The 23,665-nt window shown below is 37.0% G+C and overlaps 1 protein-coding gene across 3 annotated transcripts in view; it reads left to right on the top strand.

The window, feature by feature from the left end:
• The first annotated feature begins 11,488 nt into the window (after positions 1 to 11,488).
• The window catches only part of LOC138184002 (fibroblast growth factor receptor homolog 1), a 112,757-nt gene continuing 100,580 nt past the window's right edge, over positions 11,489 to 23,665 (top strand). For all 3 annotated transcript variants that reach the window (XM_069121621.1, XM_069121624.1, XM_069121623.1), the window contains exon 1: positions 11,489 to 12,833. The gene's annotated coding sequence lies outside the window, so the exon portion shown is untranslated. The remainder of the gene's footprint in view (positions 12,834 to 23,665) is intronic.

Raw genomic sequence — 23,665 nt, 5'->3', positions numbered from 1 at the left:
ACCAGTGAATGAATTTGTAATAGAAAAATATATTGAAATAAATGAAAGTATAATATATAAATATAAATTTATGCTGATCCAGATCCTTACTCTTTTAGTGTTACAAGACAGTGGAAAAATACTCTTTGAACCCTTTTGAAAAGATTTCTTTTCTGTTGAGGTTCACTGATAGAAGAACCAGTGAATGAATTTGTAATAGAAAAATATATTGAAGTAAATGAAGGTATAAGTTTATGTTGATTGACATCCTTGCTCTCTTAGTGTTACAATACAATAGAATCGATAAGGAGCACGTTCATATATTTGTAGCAAAAGAACATTACCAAAAAAGTTAACCTTATAACTCTAGTTAAAGACTAAAAGGAACATAAATACAAATCTGTTTATTACTTCCTTTGTTCCTAGACCTTGTAACCCAAAAAATAATGTATATTCATGGGCACAATAATATGGACCTCTCCTTATTTAGAATATTTTTCTTTCACTAAATTCTATTTTCTGCGTAATAGCAGTATCCAGGTCACGAATATACATAAATAAAGATGCAGTGTTCTTCTTGAAGTAGTTACTTCAACATTTTTCGAATTCAAACAAATGTTTTCTTTTTTTATTTGGAAGAATTTTACGATCAATCCTCATTGAGAATTATAAGCAAATTATTCTAGCATGGTACTATAACGTGAATAATAAGTGTCTAACGTATGTTTGATTTTGTATTCAAAAATGCATACCAATACGTTCCTGTGATTCCAGGGTTCCAAGTTTCACGAAATGGGAAATGATTTTTTTTCTTTTTTTTTTTTAATTATTTATTAAAATGTACAATCAATTCTCGCATTGAGAATTTTCAGTAATTTTTTCTGGCGCGGCGCAGTGACATGGCTAATTATTTATAATAAGTTAATACTTATTATAGATAAGTATAATTTATAAGTAAGTATTATAAATAAGTAAATATTACTAAATTTAGATAACTAATTGAATCTAGCGTTTAGGTCTAGTATCAAGTAGTCCAGTAATTAGGGGGTTTCGATGCTTGTTGACTCTTTTGCTATATCTGTCGCTATATTTTGCTATTTCCTCTTTGACTGTTGGTATCTTGAGATCGCGATGTATTAGTTCATTGGTGACATACCAGGCTGCATTTATAATGGATCTTTAGCGTTTTCGATTGGAAGCGTTGAAGTATTTCAATGTTGGAATTACTTGCTGTTCCCCATAGTTGAATTCCGTAGGTCCAGACATGTTGTCGATGTTTTCGGAATTAGAAAGGAAGAGGAAGAGGGAGGATACGTTCCGCATCCCCTTTTTTCGTGCGGTTCCTGGGAACAACTGGAAGTCGTAAAAGCAGACAATACTATCTACGTCAAGATACGCGTAAAACGATACCCAACTCGACCTTTCGGCAATTTCATTAGGTCAACTTTCACCTTATTTGTACCCCTTAGGGTTTCCGGTCAAACATTGAGAAAGGAAAACACTTATGGCGACCGATCCCGAGCAGCGTACGAGTTGTAAAAATCATTTCGAATCTCTCTATCGCTGATTATGATACAAATTTATTTCAATCTCCCTCCGATTAAAATTTGATTGAATTATTAAAATAACCAGAAATTAAGTACATCGATTAGAATTTTTCACTTCGCTTTGGAAACTGGAATTTTCCAAAAAATTTCGTGCGTGTAGAAAATAAGATAACAGAAAATTACGAAAAGTAATCAAATAATATGTAGCAAGATACTAAAATAATAAATGATAAATACATTACACGAACAGAAGTAACAAATGATAAATAAAAGATGTGAAAATGGAAGAAGAATATTCTTACGCGTAAAATAAATTTTGCTGGCGTTAATTTGATAAATTTTGCGAAAGTGCAAGGTGGCAGAGTAACGAAGCGTAAAAATGATCGTATGCAGGTGAACGAGATCGAAAGACAACTGTTCCCTCTCTGTACTCGTCGCGTGCTCGATGGATTCGATACGCCTGATTTCACGAAAAATTACAGGACAATCGAAAGACGAACAAACGATCGCTTCGAACAGCTCGCAAAAATCGAACAAAGAAAAGAAAACTTCGTAGATTTCCATACGAGAAAATAACAACACTCCTTGCGTCGCGCTCGTAGTTATCAACGTCGTGACTATCAGGTAGCAGGTCGCATAATACGCTGCTAGGAAATCGACCAAATCGAAGGTAACTGAATAATTAAACCTTTGGGAAGTTAATCCGATGAACTGCGCTTTTTACTAATTTCTTAATTTCATTAGTCAACGTAGAACGACTTACTTTCGCGAGTTCATTAATTGCTAGAAAATGACGTAAATAATAATAAATCCGAAGGTGAATTTAAAAAACCAGCTTACACGATGCTGATCAATTTGGTTTTCAGACGGTTTAATTAGCACGATTAATGCAACGAGTAATTTAAAGTGGCGGCCAAATGTAAATCCCCCATCTCATCTGAATAGAATTTCCATTTACCTTTGCTTTACTTTCCTTTATTTTTACGCTGTGGTTTAATCGAAGAAATTTTTACCCGAGCGACTCGTACGAACGAATAGCCGGATACGTAACTCAGCTCGAAGATGAAGTTTTTAAAGTACAATGGAGTCGGAATTATCGTTAAATCAGCGACGATCGATTCGTCGACACGATTTCACACCGACGCCGGCCAATGTTTATTTATCGACACGCTGAAATCATCGACGATCATTTCATCGAGATCCTGTTCCGCCGACGACTATCATCCATATTTCCCGTCATACGTTATCGTACGACTACTCACGTGTATGTAAACATTCACTTGCCCGCACAAAAAAAGAAAAGAAAAAAAAAAAAAAAAATAAAGAGGAAACGGAAAATGATAAAAGTTACTACGACGTACTGTTGCTGTATTAATTAACATAAGTTGCATAAGTAAGCACATTCACGAATATCGCGAGCCATCTCCGATTTCCATAACTCTTTTAATACTTTGTCGAGGTCATCAGCCTGAATTCTCTTGTGAAAGTTGTAACGGGGGAGGGAGGGGGTAGCTATAGTAAATCAAATGCGTGGGCGGAGGCTGTGCCTCGAGAAAAATCCAACTTCACCCACATTCGTTTCTGTTTGATATAAAATTAGAGTGGGATTGGCTCAAATCTTTTCAGGCTGTCGGTTCCGTATTTCGATGCTCGCGTACGAAGACGTACACGAATTTCAAAACTCGCGTGTATTTTCAACCGCGCGTTCCAGGTCGGAAACTCTAGTTTCGTTCGAACGTGCGTTAGGATAACCACGTGTGTACCATTCAAATGACTCAGAGCGACAGAGAAGATCCTACCACTTAAAATTCAGTTCTTAATTATTTATTTCTCATACAACGCATGATACAATTATGTTAATTTATTCAGTCACGATATCAAGCAACGCACGATTCATCCTTTGCCCTATTCGTCTTATTAAAGCAATCCGCGCTCGTTCCTCTCAACGTACCAATTCCATTCACTTAATCCTTCGCTAGAAATATTATCTGAAAGCGCTTTGAAACCTACGATTCCCCACTAAATCTTTATGGGTTGCTCGTAAAGTCATCATTTCCAATGGCCACCCCTTTCTAGCTTACAAAGGAACCACTCGGTGTCGCACTTGAGGAATTTACTTTACGATCGATCGTTACTGTACGAGCTGCTACGGAATGGAAGAAAGGATTTTCTAATGCTCGGTTGATAGAGGCATTAATTCTACGGTACGAAACGTTTTAGAACGCCTCGTTTACCCCTCGTATTTCATCGAAACTCTGGCATTAGCGAGGGGTGGCGTTGAAGTTCAACTTTTTTCTCCGTTTGATTTGCTCGCTTCGGCTCTCGTCTCGTTTAAATGGCAGCTTTATAAGCTCTCGGTCTCTAGCTGTAACACGATGATTTGTGGCTTAACCGCGGCTCGCTACTGGGAATCTCGAGTCGCTAGTTATCGATTGCTATCGTTTCTTCCGAGTATTTATTTTTTTCTCCTGCATATTTTATCCATGGTCAAGTATTATTCCTTTGATAATGTGATATTTCTTTCTCATTGGAGTTTAATAATTATTTTTCTAACTTTTGATATTGCAAAGGATATCTTAAATAATTCGTCAGTGTACTAGTGGCTTCTAGAAAATGCTGTTCAATTATTAGTTCGCTTTTCGTATCTCCTTTCCTTCGCTGAATTTACTTAACAATACTCTCTCGAATATAAAACAAATTATACTGGCAGATAAAAAAGTACATACGATTAATACGATTTAACAATTCAACGATTAAGCGATCTTTCGTGCGACGATCTAACGCAATGAAGGAAATTTTCGAAACATTTCATCTAACCAAATCCATTTCCGCAAATCAAAAAAAAACACCGTAGGAAGCCACTGATTTGCAAAAGTACAGCAACCTAATCTTTTCAATTTTTCAATTACTCGATCGATTATTCGAAACACTGTCTAAAAATTGTGCGATTTCTTAAATAACAAATAATTTAACGTGAATTTTAATCACGTTAATTTAATTAATTTTACGTGAAAACAAAAAGACACAAAGTTAACGCAAGATTTACAAGCTTGGAACGAGAATAATCCTCTTTCATATCTACGTAACATAGAATTTACACGACTGAATAAACCTTTAAGCCGCTATTACGCTGACAAATCGCTCCTCTGTTTTCAAACCATAAAATAACAAGGAAAAACAGGAAGAGACATTAGCCATTCGATTGCGTCCTAGATAAATCCATGGACAATTACGAACATAGTAGAAGTTAGTTGGAATAGGATGGTTAAAATAAATCAATGAATCATCATGGATAATCACGAGGATCTCTTAACGGGATTAACCAGCGGGCAGATGAATTGCAAGCGTGGCTATGTTCGCGAGCTAGTGCCGTGCCACGAGTTAATTAACCATTTTTCTTCTTTTTTCCTTTTTTTTTTTTTTTTTTTTACAATGTTACCGAAGAGAAACTGGTTCTCGAGTGCGCTGAAGAACCCCGGAGAAAGCCAGTGGCAGGTAGAAGTTGGAATTGCAGGGAATCGAACGTACATATATAGTGTACTTATAAGTATCAAGTGCGCTCGAAGTTCTGTCGAATCGTACACTTTGAGATCTGTCTTTCTTTTTATTTTTGTCTTTTTTTTTTTACTTTGTAACGAGGAAGTTTTACGCATCACAGGGACGAGATCGCGTAGCGTAGCGATTCTACGATGGAAAATGTATTTCAATTTCCGTAGAATATTATTATTTTAGCGTTTCGTGGCAGATAACGTTGAATCACGGTGATCATTTTCATTTTGTAAGCTGCGTGTTTCACGTATGGACAGGGGCGACGCGAATCTCGTCTGTGGGGTGTATTTCAATTTTTGTGAGATATCTCAATTAGTGCAAAATGTATTTCAATTTTTGCAAGATATCTCAATTAGTGCAAAATGCATTTCAATTTCTGCGAATTATTTTGAAGGGCTTTGTGGAAGATGAAACTGGAAAAAACGCTTTTTCATTTTATAACTCGGCAGTTTTGTATAATACAGAGGCGTAACGAATTTCGTGTAGAATGTAGTTGAATCTTTGTAAAATTGTAGCGTAAACTTAGTAAAATTTGAATTTTGTAGTGTGGACGTTTTATATGATACAGGGTCAAAGAGACCCCACTGTAGGTTGTATTTTAATTTCAGTGAAACCCCTGAGAGATGAAATAGATATTTAAAGATACAGATGAATTAAGTCTTCGTTTTGTTTCACCATACACAAGCCTCATGTAGCACAGAAACAAAGTGAACGTAACGCGGAATGTATTTCAATTTCTGTAAAATATTTCGCAGAATTTCCAAAAGACGAGACGGATATTTCACGACGAAAGCGAATTAGAAAGCATTAGATATACAGATAGAAATTATTAACAGTTATGATCGAAATAGAAAGACTTTACGACCCTTCATTAACTCTTTTATCAATCAATTGCAAAGAGAATCACAGCCGTCTAAGCATAAAACAACATCGATCGAAAACAAAGAAAAAATCGACTAATAATAAACAAGAATAATTAATAAAATAAACTAATAAAATAAATAATAAAAAAAAAGAACAATTACTCGTCGATCAATATTACGCATATTCGTTTTTGTAAATTATACGTAGCGTGGAATGTCATTTTACAACAAGAGGAGCTTTACATGCAAAACAACCGGACAAATATGGCTTTATCGGATGCGGAATGTATTTCAATTTCCGTAAAATATTTCGCAAAATTTCCAAAAGACGAAATAGATATTTCACGACGAAAGCGAATTATTAAAAGTTATGATCGAAATAAAAAGACTTTGCGACCCTTCATTAACTCTTTTATCGATCAATTGCAAAGAGAATCACAGCCGTCTAAGCATAAAACAACATCGATCGAAAACAAAGAAAAAATCGACTAATAATAAACAAGAATAATTAATAAAATAAATAATAAAAAAAAAAAGAACAATTATTACACATATCATATCATATCAATATTACGCATATTCGTTTCTGTAAATCATACGTAGCGTGAAATGTCATTTTACAACGAGAGAATCTTCACATAGAAAACAACCGGACAAACATGGCTTGATCGATCGAACGGATGCGGAATTACTTAGTCGCCAGTAGCGTCTATCTGAAACGTCGTTCGATCGATCAATTATATCGCCGTTATTACCCGTAGCCAGCAACCGTGCCGACAGCGGATCGTTGTTTTCCAGCAATCATCATCGATAGATACGGCAATCTACTAGTATAGATTGAATAACCACCGTGTTTGCGAACCTGCAATCCTAATTCAACGGTGATCAGGATAATCGTAGCTACCGCTTAACTAACGATGATTTCAAAGAGGAAGTTCGTGGCTTATAAAGCGTATCGGTAAATATAAAAACGTTGACAGATTTGACGTAGTAATATTTGCAGTTATGAGTTTCTACGATTTTATCGAGGTGTAATTAGAAAGCAGACGGATTAATTCGAGGAAGAAGATAAAGCTCGATATTTTGAACCTGCTAAAAGTATATTAGAAATGGTAGGAGATTGGAATAGAAAGAAACGAACTACTGATTAAAGCGGATGAAGGATAAAGTGTCAAATGAATCATATTATATATATATATATTAAAATGAAATAGATTTGACTACAGTTTCAGTGAGATTTGTATTAATTAGAAAGTGGATGAAGTAATTTAAGGAAGAAGATGATAAGGTTCGGCATTTTTAATCCACCGTGTGAATTGGAAATAGCACGAGATTGGAATAGGAAGAAATGAACTAATGATTAAAGCAGATGAAGTATAAAGTGTCAAAGTAATCATTCACATACACATTTAATCGTACTTTTAGTGAGGTTTCTATTAGTTAGAAAGCGGACAACGTAATTTAAGGAGGAAGATGATAAGGTTCGGCATTTTTAATCCACCGCGTGAATTGAAAATAGCGCGAGATTGGAATAGGAAGAAATGAATTAAAGCAGGTTAATTTTAAAAGCAAATTAATTTTAAAAGCAAATTTAAAAAATTATTAAAGCAGATGAAGCATAGTGTCAAAGGAATCATACGTTAAAACGAAACAGATTTAACCATACTTTTAGTGAGATTTATTTTGATTAGAAAGTGGACAAAGTAATTTAAGGAAGATGATAAGGTTCGGCATTTTTAATCCACCGCGTGAATTGAAAATGGCGCGAGATTGGAATAGGAAGAAATGAACTAAAGCAGATTAATTTTAAAAGCAAATTTAAAAAAATGATTAAAGCAGATGAAGCGGGAAGTATCAAAGGAATCATACGTTAAAAAGGAAACAGATTTAACTACAGTTTCAGTGAGATTTGTACTGGTTAGAAAGTGGACGAAGTAATTTAAGGAAGAAGATGATAAGGTTCGGCATTTGGAAAGGATTTGGAAAGGATCACGAGATTGGAATAGGAAGAAATGAACTAGTGATTAAAGCAGATGAAGTATAAAGTGTCAAAGGTATAATACGTTAAAACGAAACAGATTTGACCATACTTTTAGTGAGATTTATTTTGATTAGAAAGTGGACAAAGTAATTTAAGGAAGATGATAAGGTTCGGCATTTTTAATCCACCGCGTATATTGGAAATGGCAGCAGATTAGGAAAGAAAGGAAAGAACGAATGATCAAAGCAGATGAAGCATAAAGTGTCAAAGGAATGATACGTTAAAACGAAACAGATTTGACCATACTTTTAGTGAGATTTATTTTGATTAGAAAGTGGACAGAGTAATTTAAGGAAGATGATAAGGTTCGGCATTTTTAATCCACCGCGTAAATTGGAAATGGCAGCAGATTAGAAAAGAAAGGAAAGAACGAATGATCAAAGCAGATGAAGCATAAAGTGTCAAAGGAATGATACGTTAAAACGAAACAGATTTGACCATACTTTTAGTGAGATTTATTTTGATTAGAAAGTGGACAAAGTAATTTAAGGAAGATGATAAAGTTCGACATTTTTAATCCACCGCATGAATTGGAAATGGCACGAGATTAGAATAGAAAGTAAGGAACTAGTGATTAAAGCAGACGAAAGATAGAAAATGGAAAGGATCGGGCATTAAAACGGAATAGATTTAACTGGACTTTTAGTGTTTTAGTTTCAGAAAGAAGATAAAATTGACATTTCGATTCGACGAAATAAAGCGAGGATGGCATAAAATGAAACTACCAGCATTAAAGTCCTCCAACCCTCTCATTCTCCGTCTCATCTTCGTCTCCGTTTTCATTTCCCTGTTAGAACCGCAGTAAATTCCACTCTCTGCCTCGGTATCTCGCTCAATGGCGCGAAAACTCCCTGACGCACGTGCACGCGCGATCACGTACCATTCTCAGCCAAGAAGAAGAAGAAATAGAAGGAGACGAGGAATCAGAAGAATCATCCTGCAGCAAGAAGAAGAAGAAGAAGAAGAAGAAGAAGAAAAAGAAGGAGAACATGCAACAACGACATCAAGCTTGGCTAGAGAGAAGACTAACGCGCGACGATCTAGTACACGCAGAGACCTGTATCTTGCAAATACACGATTTCCCGCAGTTGAAATTTTACACTTGACTCGTGCTATTTTGTCCGACGATACTCGACAAATCTCATCCCGCTCGACCACCAGTCCCATTTCGAATAATATCGTCCAACGTTAATTACAATTGTTCGTTAAAATCGACAAAAATCTGTGAGAGGATCGTCGAAAGCTTCGAAAGCGCGTGACGAAGAATTCGAATCACTGCGAATAGAATTCGGCGGTGTAGGATTCTCGAAAGCGTTGAAATTCCAAGACTCGCAAGATTTTTGCGCGTACGAAAAGTCTTGAGAACTTCTCTTTATTATGATGTTACAACGAGCAAAGAAACAACAGTTTGAGAGCTTTTGCCATACACGGTTCTGTTAATTATTAAGCATTAAAGAGGGACTCTGTTCTCCGATAACTTGAAGAAAAATATCGAATAAAGCGTGATTATTTTAGTTTGTTCGTTAGCAAAACGCGAAGTAGTTTTGGAAAATTACTTGACGCTGTATGTCGTAATCAGTTCTATCGGAATTATCACGCAGGCTAATTATGTGCTATACTGTGAAAGCACAAAGTAAATCATTCTTATCGTCGCCATTGAGAAAATACGAGGTGTACTTCAATATGACGGAAACCGGAAGAAATATGTATATTAATGGACGTTCGTTAGTAATTTGTCATGGAAGAAAGGCAAGACGCTGCAATCTATCGCGGATATGTTATCGTTGGAAAGGTCTACTTACCTTTACGTTCAGAATATATCGATGCGTGTTACGAAAAGCGATGTATTCCATTTGTCTTACGAAGAATAGCGCGCTTCGGTCTATCGCGAAAAGAAGCACGTTTCAATGTTTCTGCCGATAACAAGCGCGTTTTGAATAAATCACGATAGCAAACGCGATTTACATTGCCGCGAGCAGTAGCTTGTTTGAAATGCTGCAACGAAAAGTAGCACGTTTCATTTGATTCCAGAGAGTAGGATATTTTAATTTCCAAATGGCTGACATTGATCTTCTCTGGCTACCGGTTGTCTTCATCGTCGCTCGTTGCTTGTTCATCGTCATAGAAAGTAATTACGTTTACGATGTTTAATGGAGAACACGATGATCGTAGGTATTCGATACTCTAAAAGTCTTGAAAGCGTTGATAGCTCAAGACTTGCAAGACTTGCAAGACTTTCAAGACTTTCGAAACTTTCAAAGTATCGAATACTATTCTGTAAACTTGATGTCTTGAAAGTTCAAGATTTGCAAGATCTCCGAGACTTGCAAGAATTCCGAGATTTCCAAGATTTTTAAGACTTTCAAGACTTTCAAGAGCTTTAAGATATCGAATCATATTTTGCGAATTTAAAGTCTCGAAAATCCAAGACCTCCAAGATTTACAGGACTTGCAAGAATTCCAAGATTTTCAAGACTTTCAAGAGCTTTAAGATATCGAATCCTGTTTTGCGAATTTAAAGTCTCGAAAATTCAAGACCTCCAAGATTTACAGGACTTGCAAGAATTCCAAGATTTTCAAGACTTTCAAGAGCTTTAAGATATCGAATCCTGTTTTGCGAATTTAAAGTCTCGAAAATTCAAGACCTTCAAGATTTGTAGGACTTGCGAGAATTCCAAGACTTTCAAGACTTTCAAGAGTTTTAAGATATCGAATCCTATTTCGCGAATTTAAAGTCCCAAAAATCCAAGACTTGCAAGAATTCCAAGACTTGCGAGAATTCCAAGACTTTCAAGACTTTCAAGAGTTTTAAGATATCGAATCCTATTTCGCGAATTTAAAGTCCCAAAAATCCAAGACTTGCAAGAATTCCAAGACTTGCAAGAATTCCAAGACTTTCAAGAATTCCAGCGCTTTCAAGACTTTCAACACTTTCAGAGTATCGAACCCTATTCCGTAAACTTAGTCTTGAAAGTCCAAGATTTCCGAGACTTTCAAAACTTTCAAGAGTTTTAGGGCGTCGAATTCTATTTCGTAAATCCAAAGTATCGAAAGTCAAACACCTCCAAGACTTTCAAGATTTCCAAGAGTCTTAAGGTATCGAAGGCTATTCCGCGAATGTAAAGTCTCGGCGCTCGAAAACTTGCAAGATTTCCAAAACTTTCGAGACTTTCAGCGGTTTTAGTCTATCGAACGTCATTCGAAGTGTTTCGAATTTTGACAGTCTCGAGAAACAGAATCTTTGGAATCGTTTCGAAACTGAGATTCAAATGCCCGTTCCCGGACGACAGTGCACATACGTGAATATGCAAGGAAGAAACGGAACGTAGGCAAAACGGACGAAGAAAGAAGGAAAAAGCATAGTGGGGCTGTGTGACGAGAGAGTTTAGCCGGTGCAGCTAGCCTCTGAATCCAGAGAGTGGGGAGAGGAACTATGAGAGCGGCCACGGGGGTTGGCGGAGGGAGAGCTCGTGGACGAGCGGTTATTTCAAGCGACGACTCTTCTGGCACTTCGCCCCGAGCTTTCCTCGAGCGCATCCTCTCGCCTCGGAACGCGTTCTCGTGTCAGTGTCGCCGCGACGCCAGCCACAGTCAAGTTACTCACTCAGTGGACAGTCGATTCTAAGTCGACAGTCGATCCCGATCATCGACATTTCGAAAGGATTACGAATATCAGGACAATTAATTATTTCCAAGTTTCTTTCTCTTTGGTTACTGATGTTCAGTGATTAGTTGCTACGATAAGTAGTGGACAGTTGTAACTTTGAAGAATTACGATTGAAATTTACTTTGACGATTTAAGGATTTTAACGTTGCTTTGGGTTTTGTTAGATTGTGGTGGACAGTTGATAGTCAGTGAACAGTCGATCGACACGACTGTAAGTTTCGTGCAGTAGTCCTGGAAAATCGTGGGAGTATGATCGTGGAGAATTCCTAGAAAATTGCGAATTTTGTTGGAGATAATCGAGTCGACGGACTAACGTTGGAAAATCAGAGGAAAACCTTGGAAAATTGAAAAATAAACGAATCATCGTCGAAAGAGTGCAAACAAACTTGTAACCTCGGAATATCCCAAGCTAGTGAAATTAACGAAGGTTCCATAGAACTTTGAAATCTTAAAAATTTTCAAAATTGCCGCCATAGAGGTTGCCAAAGGGCTTAAGGAAGCGGGACTTTCGGAAGGTAAGCTACCAAACGTTCGAAACAAGAAGATTCTCTGTCTTCGGCAAATCAGTGACGGACCAAAGTTTGAAAGGATTCGCGCGGAAAGTTGACCGGAAGTGCGTCTCTCGGGGTGATCAGTGCGCATGTGAACCTAGGAACAGGTGTTTACCAAGCGCGCTAGTGTTTTCAAACAAACCTCTGACCAAACACACAACACACCGACACACCGACAAACGTCCCCTTGGCGCAACAAAAAAAGAAAAGAAAGAACCAGCACACCAACAACAACGAGAAAAAGTGTCGGATCGTTTCGTCCCCTTAAATCGTGCGTACGGTTTTCGCGGATCGAAACAAGTTGGGAACAAGTTGGAAAAGCGGGGTGATCGCGGATGAAGATGGAACCGTCGTGGAAAGAAGAGGAGGAGGATTTATAACTCGACTCGCCTGAAATAACAAGAGGAATGCGCGCGCGGTGAATCAGCTTCCTCCGCGAGAGTGCGAATTTCCTGACAGCGGCCACGCGATCCAGGATCGACCGACACACTGCTGCAGGATCTCTGGATCGTGTTGGAGTGTGCGCGCGAGCGCGTGCACCTTGAGAAAAGCCAGAAACGCCAGAAGCTCGGCGAGGGGGACGAGAGAGGCGGCCGCGAATAGGGAACGGTTTTTCTTGGAAAGGAGTCGCGACTGGTGAGTAGCAGCTTTCAGATGAGACGTTCCTGACGAGACGCGGTTTCGCGGAAAAATTCCGATTCTCGCGAAAACTGTCGAGCAAATTGCGCAGCTACCGAAAATTCTGTTTGATCGTCGAGTTTTAGGGCGGTGGAGGGGAGATGTTTTGCTCGGATGCCGTGAAACGAGTCTTTGTAAGAAGATTCGTAACGTTGTTGCAGCGTTGTGGACGTTGTTTATAGGTTAGGTTAGCTTGAGATTGTAATCGTGGGCGGATAGTTATCGATGAAATGGTAGGGTTAGGTTGGTCGCTTTGTTTATTTATTTCATTCGCCAGAATAGAGAAGCATTTTCGACGGATGTAGTTTCGAATTTATTCGAGTTTATATACGTGTACTTGGGATTTATGGAAACGTGGTACGCGGGATGGACGATATTTGGCAGGGCGTCTGTTAAGATTGAGAGGTTCGGTTCTTGGGAAGAGGAAGGTTGACGATCGGAGCTTTCAGTCGACGATAGCTAATAATAGAACGATCTAATTACAATTTTAGAAATAGTGTACGAGCTTCTCTGACTACGAAGAGTGTTGATCTCTCATTTTTAGAAGAAGATTCAGTCGATGTCTGATAACGTCTAATTTACAAAGAAAGAAACATTAGAAAGGAACACAGTTGCCAAGATCGATGACAGGTAATCATCGAGAGATCAGATTACAATTAATCGGCTGTCATCGATCTTGGCAACTGTATTACTTCGTAATATTTTTAATGACTAACCGAAAATAATAAGCAGACTCAAGCTGACCAGTAATGAACTTTTGCTTTTGAAAAAGCTTAAATTCCAAGGTTTAATGATAAAAAGAAGCGAACGTGATTGTCGAGAATGTTTGAACAGGCTGTTAAAGGAGAGAGATGGACGCGCGAAAAGTGCGTTTCCGGCGGCGAGTGCGCATTTCCGGCCAGTCAGGCAGCAATTTCTCGATCGAAATGCGCCGGTATGGGACGAAAATTCGTGCGTCACTCGGCTAACGATTTATAGATCGGATGGAATGATCCCTGACGTTGTTGATTGATCGGTTGGAACGTTTGTACGTGCAGTGTACAAACACGAATCACGTGTTTGGCTATCTGCTACTGAATTACGTGGTATTCAAACCAAGAAACGTGACCCCGCAGTAGAATTCGAAATTTCTTTTCGTATAAATTAAAATTGCCTGACGTGAGCCGAAGTGTGGCTAGAAATTTTCCTCTTCTTCTATATTTTCTCTTTTCATATTTTTTATTCTATATATTCTTTTAATAAACTTTACGTTTCCTTTTCGTTTATTTAATTGTCATATTATTTTTGTAAAAAATTATATACCGTGATAGATCAGTTGTAATTGTATTTTTTTTTTTTTTTTATCTAATAGTTAGTTATTTAATGTTTGCTGATTATCAGTGACTAGATTACAGTTATCGTTGTGTGGGTACGTGTATGGTTTACGACGCAATATAATTATATTTTACGACGTCATTTTATGACATGAATGACATCCTTATTGACGATAAATCGCAAGTTTAATCGATCGATTAATTTTCTTTGTTACACTTGGATTGTTTGTTCATCTTTATTCGAGTTATGCGAATTATTCGACTTTCCGAAGTTATCGCACAAATAGGATCGTGGTGCATTAAAGACGAATTCGAGGTTCATTGCAATTCCTCGAAGCTTTGTTCTAAGAATGAAAGTTCTGTTATAGGCGATTTGTTTTAGTATACTCGAACTGTTGATTTATTAGACGAAGCTAGGAATTCCCACTTACGACTCCATATAATTGGTAACCTACTTTAAATATCAATAAATAGAGCAGATTGAAATAGAATTATAAACTCTTCGTATTTATAACCAACCTATAAGTCACCATTTACTTCTAATCTTTCTGTCAGTATAGTCGTGAATATAAATTAACGTGACAGGAATATTTAAAACCTTGTTAATAAAAATAGGGATACCTTCTCAGCTGGATTTATACGCTTAAAATTCAATATTTAAAATCAGTAAAAATACGTCTTTCTCCTAAATAAACGCTATAGCTTTTGCAAATTTGATATCCAATTTTGCGTGATATTTAAATTGAAGAACTTCGCCACGTCGAAAAGTAAGATTTTAAGAAATCGATCGAACTTATCGGGAAATCGGAAAGACAATAATATTCCTAGGGAATTCTTAACAAATCCACTGTTTTATACAAAATAAGCTGCAAATAGAGGGAATCTTCTTGATAGAAGCTTCATCGATGCCAAACGACTACAAAACAGACATTTTATTTCCCAAAAAAGATCGACTTTTCCAAGGCAAAGATCTATCTTCACTTTCGTCTTCCGTTTTCCGCTTTCAATTTTCTCTTATTGACTGGTCCGTATATCGCACGGTATCACAGTTTATCTGAATAGAACAATCGTGTCACGGACGATTTCCGATCCATTCAAATGCCGATCAAATCGTTCCGTATGCGAAGAAAAGAACGAATCACGTTGTACGGACGAATGTTAAAAATAAAAAAAAAAAAAAAAAGAAAAAGAGAGAAAAAAGGAAACGACGAAAGACAATCGAAGGAAAAAACGCGAGTACATGTGTCTGTACGCTTTATACAATGGCCTCTCATGAATATAACGCGTTTATCATTCGTCGATGTAATGCTCTATGTCTGTCGGTTGGATTCTGGTCGTCATCTATCGCGTTCGCGGATCTACGATCGATGATCCAGCCAGAACGAACACCGCCTCGACAGATCGCGCATCGTCATCGATTCGCGATTTTCTATGCAGCTTTTTAATGACCTTCTTTGTCACTCGTATGCTCTATGGTCGAACATAAATCGTCAACTCGAATGATCGATTAGATCTCTTGTTCGTTTTCTTTATGCGTTTCTGTTTTCTTTTTTCTTTTTCTGGATAAATTGGAGAAATGAGACTAGAATTTAATAACAACGTGACATTGCCTGAGGAATTTCTTTGAAATGGCAATGTAAGTAACTTTGAATGATAAATTTTTATATAACTCGTATGCGTGTCTGTTATTTATTGTAGTCAGGCTTAAGGTCTAGTACAGTCTTTGTTTACACAAGTACACGTTTAGTAGGATTTCGTTTGCTTCTTTTTTAGCATGTTTCCTATATCTACGTTGCAGTGTCTCGAATGTAATTTTGATAACTTATATAACAAGTCTTGCATTACTATATTACAATATATTTGTACTTTCAGTTACCATATAATTTGATATATATCGTTAAAATTAAACTATAACATGTTTAAATATCACGTTATACTTGATGTGAAATTACATACTTGACTATATAATATATCTCGGTATCACAATGTGTCGTTATATGTTTGTTAAGTCTGTGATTTCTTTGGTTCTGTGAAACAGCTGATATCGCAACTGCATCTTCATTTATTTAACAGAAAATTAGAAACATGGAAGTACATCAGACTTACAAAGATCGTAGCGTTTATTTAGAAGAAATGGCATATCTTTAAAGTTTCAGGTGTTTAAATCAACGTTGATGTTTTAAGAGTTGACGTTAAGAGTTTCTAGAGTTGGTGTTCCTTTAATTAATTCGATTGCTTGGCTGATTTGCTTATAAATATTCCTCGATCGACATTCTATCGCGACATTGATAGGGAAGTGATGGTGATCTGTAGCATAGTAAATCGAATTTATATGAAACAACGTGATAATATAAAAATGTAACAGTATTTACGAAATATCATTAGCAAGAACACGCTTATGAAAGTCTATTAAATCAATGAAATGGATGCAGATTATATAGCTATTGGTGTAATATACGAAAAGGTAGCAATTAACGTGTAAACAAGTATAATTGCTCGAAGAAATTCTGCTCGAACGTATAATTAAGCTATCTATAATTAGAATATGTCATGCTTATGCATATACAACTGATGAATATCGCTATTATATAAATGCGTCATACGATCTCTGTTTGTACGATACAAATCGTAGGAATTTTACTTCGCTTTGATGGTACAGTGCTTTGATGAAAATGATTGCTTTCTTTGTATTAAAGCGTTACACGTATGACGCTTGATACGGTTTGTGCTAAATTCTAAAAGGAAACTTCTAAAGGGAAGAGCGTCTCATTTTCGGGACGTAAATTCGCAAAGATTAACCGTAACGCGTTTATCTTCCTTTTGGATCTTTCTACTAATGTATTTATCTGTTATATCATAAACATTAGGATCTATCGCGTCGAAACAAAAATATTTTCTTCGCTTAAAAGTGCGAATTGCAACATTCTCGACAAGACGCCTTCATATTCCAGCCAAGTCAAATTACTTTGAGTAAAAGTGATTATTCTAAAAAAATTACCATTTTTCATTCCGAGTATCTTTGCACGTTTAAATTTCCTATTGATGTATTTAAAGAACAAAAAAAATTACGATCTTCTTCTAAATGTAACGTTTAAATAATATCGAAAAATAAATCGTGTTCCTCTAACATATTTATGGACAATTAAAAATATACTTCGAAGAGAATATTGTTTACTAAATATACAAGAAAGAATTAATTTGCTTTATAAAAATAATATTACCTCCAACACGCTTTTATTTATGAAATAATTAATTTCCTGATAATATCGAAAAGTAAATCTAACATATTTATGGACAATTAAAAATATACTTCTAAGAGAATATTATTTACTAAGTATATAAAAAAAGTAATTTGTTTTATAAAAATAATATTACCTCCAACACGCTTTTATTTATGAAATAATTAATTTCCTGATAATATCGAAAAGTAAATCTAACATATTTATGGACAATTAAAAATATACTTCTAAGAGAATATTATTTACTAAATATACAAGAAAGAATTAATTTGCTTTATAAAAATAATATTATCTCCAACACGCTTTTATTTATGAAATAATTAATTTCCTGATAATATCGAAAAGTAAATCTAACATATTTATGGACAATTAAAAATATACTTCTAAGAGAATATTATTTACTAAGTATATAAAAAAAGTAATTTGTTTTATAAAAATAATATTACCTCCAACACTCTTTTATTTATGAAATAATTAATTTCCTGATCAACTTCCACCAATACGAATAATTAAATGAACAATAATATTCCTATAGAACCACATTGGATATTTCATACGTTTTATACAAGCTCATTCTGTGCACCTTCACATTGAAATTTCACATTGAAGTTTAGATGCATAAAACTTCGCAGTTCGTACGTGAAACGTTCGTCTGATTAATTTCACGCGATTAATTCGTCGCGTAATTTCATCGGCTGGAGGACGACGCGTGTGTGCGTCCGGCAAGATTTCGGTGGCCGGTCGTTTGCATGGAAAGTATACGACAAAATTACCCCAATTCTCGTCGTTTAACCGGGCTACTGCCTGCGAACTGTTGCACCAGAGGGACAAAGAAAGAGCAACGTGGCGTGGAAAGAGAGAAGAAACGGAGGGAGGATAATTTATTCCGGCTTTATTTAATCTCTTCCCTCGCGTCTCGACGACGCGACTTGCTAAGCTTCTTTTAATCCAGATTCCACATCGACAGAGAGAGAAAAAGACGGAGCAAAGGCGTGTTTGCGTTAGTCTGTGCCTGTGGAAGGCCGATAATTTGTTTGTTCTAATCCCCGCCTTACTTTTCACGTTGCTACTGTAACTTGGAATTAAACGTAGCTGCTTTGAGAATATCGATGGAAATTCGAGTAAATTTCATGGAAATCGTTATTATTTCTTGAAATATTTCTGTATAATTAATCCTTCTTTAACTGGTCGCTTCGTTTAACGGATCGCTCGAGGCCTGTACACCGAATAAGAAATAATAATAATTATTCGCTGAACGTATTATTAGAACTTTAGCAGAGTGAAAGAGAAACGAGGGAATATTCTCGACGAGTTGTTATAGTAAATCCACTCGCCTTGGCGAGTTTTATTATTTTATTAGCTTGTCCGAAAAGTTTCTTTCGTTTTATAAGGAAATCATAGACGCACGATGTTTTCTTGTTTGATATTAGTTTATTGAATTATGCACGAACGTAATAATAGATATATAACAAAATGGATCGTACTTAATTCGATAAAATAATATAAAACAGAAATTGTTGTTCATCTATCATCATCTTATGAAACGAAAGAAACTTTTCGGGCAACTGATATTTTAATTATTAGAAAATTTATAGTAGAATTTAACGAATTTCTTTTGTTTTATTTATTTTCTTTTTTTTTTTTTTTTTTTTTAGAATTTCATCTACGTTAGAATTTCTGTGCTGAAAATTGAAAATTTTCAGTAGAAGTATGTGGTAAGAAGGAACGCGCAAGGTAGTTTAGAATCGGTGGTTAAAGCACTGTTTACTTATCGATACTAATTTCATAACTTGCAAGACACTTTGATTAACTTAGAACGACGTGTAATTATCGATGATTTGAGGGATCGCGGCGAACTCGTACGATACAACTGGACGATACGGAAAGATGGAAACTACCTTGGAATAACAGTAATATGCAACTCGACTGTGAAGCTCTGTTTTCGCGAATTAAAATTCCGGCGCATCCGGTGTTGAAAGGTTAATGGCAGTGACGAGGTGAAGATTCTCCAGCGAGGTAGAATCTCTTTTTACTTCCTTCCACTTCCTACCGCGTTTCTTATTTACTTTCATAAACTCGGAAACTTCATTTCATTGGTAAAAATGCAACGGTACGAAGTACCTTCTGCAAGGTAGGTATTCGCGCAAAGAAATGGCCTGTTGCATTCAAAAACGTGGTAATTCGTTATTACAGAAGCAGAACATTGTGCTGCATGATATCGTGGTAAGACTGACGCTGGAAAATTATGATCGTGCAAGAATATAACTTTTAGAAACGTCACTGTGGTGCCAATAATAATAAACGCTAAGTAGACAATATTCTAAAAATATATTATCGGAAACTCGTGGAAATCGACATTGTCGCGACAATAATAATGAATATTATGTAAATAATATTTCACAGCCATAAACGCGACAGTATGTACATAGTGTGTAATATCGGCACCGATAATGCACCAATCATAATAAATATTAAATAAATAATATTGGAAAGCTGTAATCGAGAGAATAGGTACATAGTCTTTGGCATTGACGCGTCAATAATAATAAATATTAAACAAATAATACTGCTGAGCCATAATCAGGCGAAATTATTTGGACAGTGTCGCGCCAATAACAATAAATGTTAAACATATAACGTTGCTGAGCCATAGTCGCGCGGACATTCTTTAAGATCGACATTAACGCGTCACCAATGACGAATATTAAATAAATAATATTGCAGAGCCATAATTGCACGAAAACTATTCAGGATCGACGATTCGCGCGCCTATAATAATAAACGATAAATAAACAATATCGCGGAGACACGATTACGAGAATAATCGTTGTAAGTGTAATGGCACAGGAATGGTCCTTAAAACCGATACTGTCGCGTCAATTATAATAAATATGAAATAAACGATATTGCAGAACGATAATCGCGCGTAAGCTCCTTAAAATCAACATTGGCGCGCCAATAATAATGAGTATTTAAATATATAATATTGCGGGCTTTTTAAAATCGCCACTGACGCGTTGGTAATAAAGAAGATTAAATAAATCGCGTAGCAGAGCCATAATCGCTGTCAGAGTAATCTGGAATATCGATATTAACGTGGCAACAGTCCTTAAAACCTTAAAACCAATATTGACGCGTGAATAATAAGAAAGATTAAGTAAATCGCGTAAATCGTATGGCGGAAGCGCAGTGGCGAGAAAACTCTTTAAAGTCGATGTGGATAATAATAATAATAATCAGCATCGAGCGAATAATATTGCCGAGACGTAACCGCGAAAGCTGCTTAAAATCGACATTGACGCGCCAATGATAACGAACGCCCTGTCAGTAACGAAATGAAAAAATACAAAAGTAAAACAGTCGTTCGCTGACAACTTAATTCTACGTTATAACAGCCAAGCTCTTACACTCGTCGACGCTTACCTTTTCCCACACGTTTCACGTGCACACCTTTCGAAGCGGTCGTAACAGCTAACCGGTGAAAAGCAGCCATAAACGTGGAATATGATCGGAAAGTCTTGGCGAATTCGACGCGACGACTTTACACGCCGTTTACTTCCGTTGTTTGTGCGGCGCACGAGTGAGAGCGAGAAGTACGCGAATAATAATATACAGACGAGACACGCTACGCAGTGATCACGTGGAACGTGGGTTACCAGCTTCCGGTAGCAGAAGAGACGGATTAAAGTAGAAGAGAAGAAAGCGAAGAGACGTATTGGGTTGGCAACTAAGTGATTGCGGATTTTCTCATTACCATCCAATGGCAAACTCCGCAATCACTTAGTTGCCAACCCAATGGAATGCGCGAAAACATAAATCATCGGCATAATTGAAGCAGGCGTTTCTTTTTTTTTCTCCGTCGTTCTGTTTGCTCGCGCCAGATTAGATGCTGCATGCAACTGGCACGGTGAGAAATACGAGCAAAAGAACGTACGAGCTTATTGGTTAACGACGATTCGCGAGCTTCGAATTAGTTTCGTTGGTGTTGGAAGCAGCGGTTGATGGATGGATAATCATCGGACGGTCGTTTGAAAGAGATTTATCGAAACGTACCGGATGTAGTTTGTTCAGCCAAGATGCGCTCCGAGCATGCTATCGGCCATTCAGAAGATTTATAAAATATATTTCATCGGACGAGATTCGTTAAATCGTAGTTGAAGCGACGACGAAATTGTATCGCGCGGTGATTGATCGGAAAATTTGATCCGCGTTGCAAACATACGAGGCAAAATTAAATAGTAATCGGTCGGAGGAAGCACATCGGACGTAATTGATGCGATGTTTGTTAAAGTTGCAGAGAATCGTTAGAGAAATATCTGAGATATGATAATAATAATAGCGAATGGTAAAATTAAATAGCAATTTGCCATTCCAACGTACTGGATCGTAATTTCGAGAAGCATATCGGACGTAACCGATGTAATTGTTTATTAGAGAAAATGTCAAAGTGTTGTAGTCGTGTTCAACTCTAGTCGGGGTTATCAATGTAGAAGATTGTAAATGACGATTGTTGGAATAACGAAGTAACTCGTTGTTGAAACCGTCAAGTGTATTTAGAATAATTAATAAATAAATAATTACAGGCAATATCGTTAAGACGCTCGTACTAGCAAATTCGCTAAGACAGTGACCTACGAGTATCTACGAGTATCTAGCAGTTATCAACGAGCGATTATGCACTGTCTTAGCGAATTTGTTAGTACGAGCGACTTAACGACGTTACCTGTAATTATTCGTTTCTTAATTATTTTAAATACACTTGACGGTTTCAACAACGAGTTACTTCGTTATTCCAACAATCATTTACAATCCTCTACGGCGTTGTTAACAATTGTTGGAAAAGTTGTACACGGATATATGACGAATGGTAAAATTAAATAGCAATGGATCGTAACGATGTTGGTCAAGGGGAATTCTAAAGCGTTGTCAATGATCAGAGTTTTGATGAGGCACGAGATGTTAATTGATAATTCGTAAAATATCGTTCATGCTAAACGCGAGATTTGATGAACAAACGAGCCAGATAAGAGTATAGTAATCGAAGGGAAGTATCGTGGCTAAGGAGGAAGGCACGAAATCAGTGCGATTTTTACTGCGAGGAAGAGATTAACGGAACTGCGATGATGAATTAACTTGGGTACAGGTTTAAGACCAGGAACTTACATTACAGACGCAATTTAAATACCACGCTCTTCGTTTTATTAAACGTCGCTATGCTTTTGCCTACCTAGGCCAAGAAGAAGCGTAGCTTGGTACGAAAAAAAAAGAAAAGGGAAATTTAATAACGAAAAGCGACCGACAAGCCAACAAGCCAAGGAATAAAATGCAGGTATCATTTGCTTTAGTCGAAGGTAATTTAATTCCATAAACCTTTACGACGTTCCTTAATAAACCAATATTTAAACAACGTGTAACCCATAATAAGACCAACGATAAATACCATAAAATCAATCTTCCTGTTACAAGAAGCTATACGGTTAATATTGTACGATTCCGGCGGAACTGGCGATTCTCGCGTGTATCGCTCGAAAGCCATCGCGTGGTTAATATTACACGAGAGTTGTCGATTTTTTACGTTTCATTCGACAGCCATCGGTGTACGCGCGAAAGAACCAGTTACGACTCGTTGCACGAATCACGCTAATTCCGAAACGTGTATCGCTTTACTTCACACTTGGGACCCTTCTTTCTCGCGGTTACAGGCGCACACATAAAGTACATAAACGCAGCAGCTAAGCAATCGTAACGTCCCGGCGCAACTGTTGCAGCTTCCACTTTTTGTGGGAATAAAAAATGAACGCGATTGGTAATGCGCGGCTCGTTACAGGGGCCGCTGTTGGCGCTCGCTTCCGGCGATAAACTCCGGCCATTTGCAATTTGCCATGATTTTTCTCGATAAAGATTACACAGAGCTCGCGCCACGTCGAGGAAATTTAATGTCGATGAAGGTGCAGGCCGCAGACACCGGCGGAATAAAAGAAAAGCGACAAGGGCAAGAGCCAGTACAACGGATAATTATTGTTCTTTTAAACAGATAATAAATTACGAAGGAGAGCAGCTTCGTGTAACTCACGCCTAACTGGAACTAATTAGGAGACTCGCCCAGGAAATCGCTTCACTGTGTCCTGCGCAAGAAAGCAAGTTGAATTAGAGTCGGCGAAGCGGAGGAAGAAATGGCGAAAGGAAAAGTCGGCCGCAGGAATTCACGAAAAAAAAAAAAAAAAGAAGAAATTACAGG

The sequence above is a fragment of the Bombus flavifrons genome, chromosome 10 (assembly GCF_040668555.2).
Source record: "Bombus flavifrons isolate JBK064 chromosome 10, iyBomFlav1_principal, whole genome shotgun sequence".
In the NCBI taxonomy this organism is placed as follows: Eukaryota; Metazoa; Arthropoda; class Insecta; order Hymenoptera; family Apidae; genus Bombus; species Bombus flavifrons.
The sequence above is the reverse complement of the archived record's forward strand: the minus strand, read 5'-3'. Positions and strand labels throughout refer to the sequence as shown.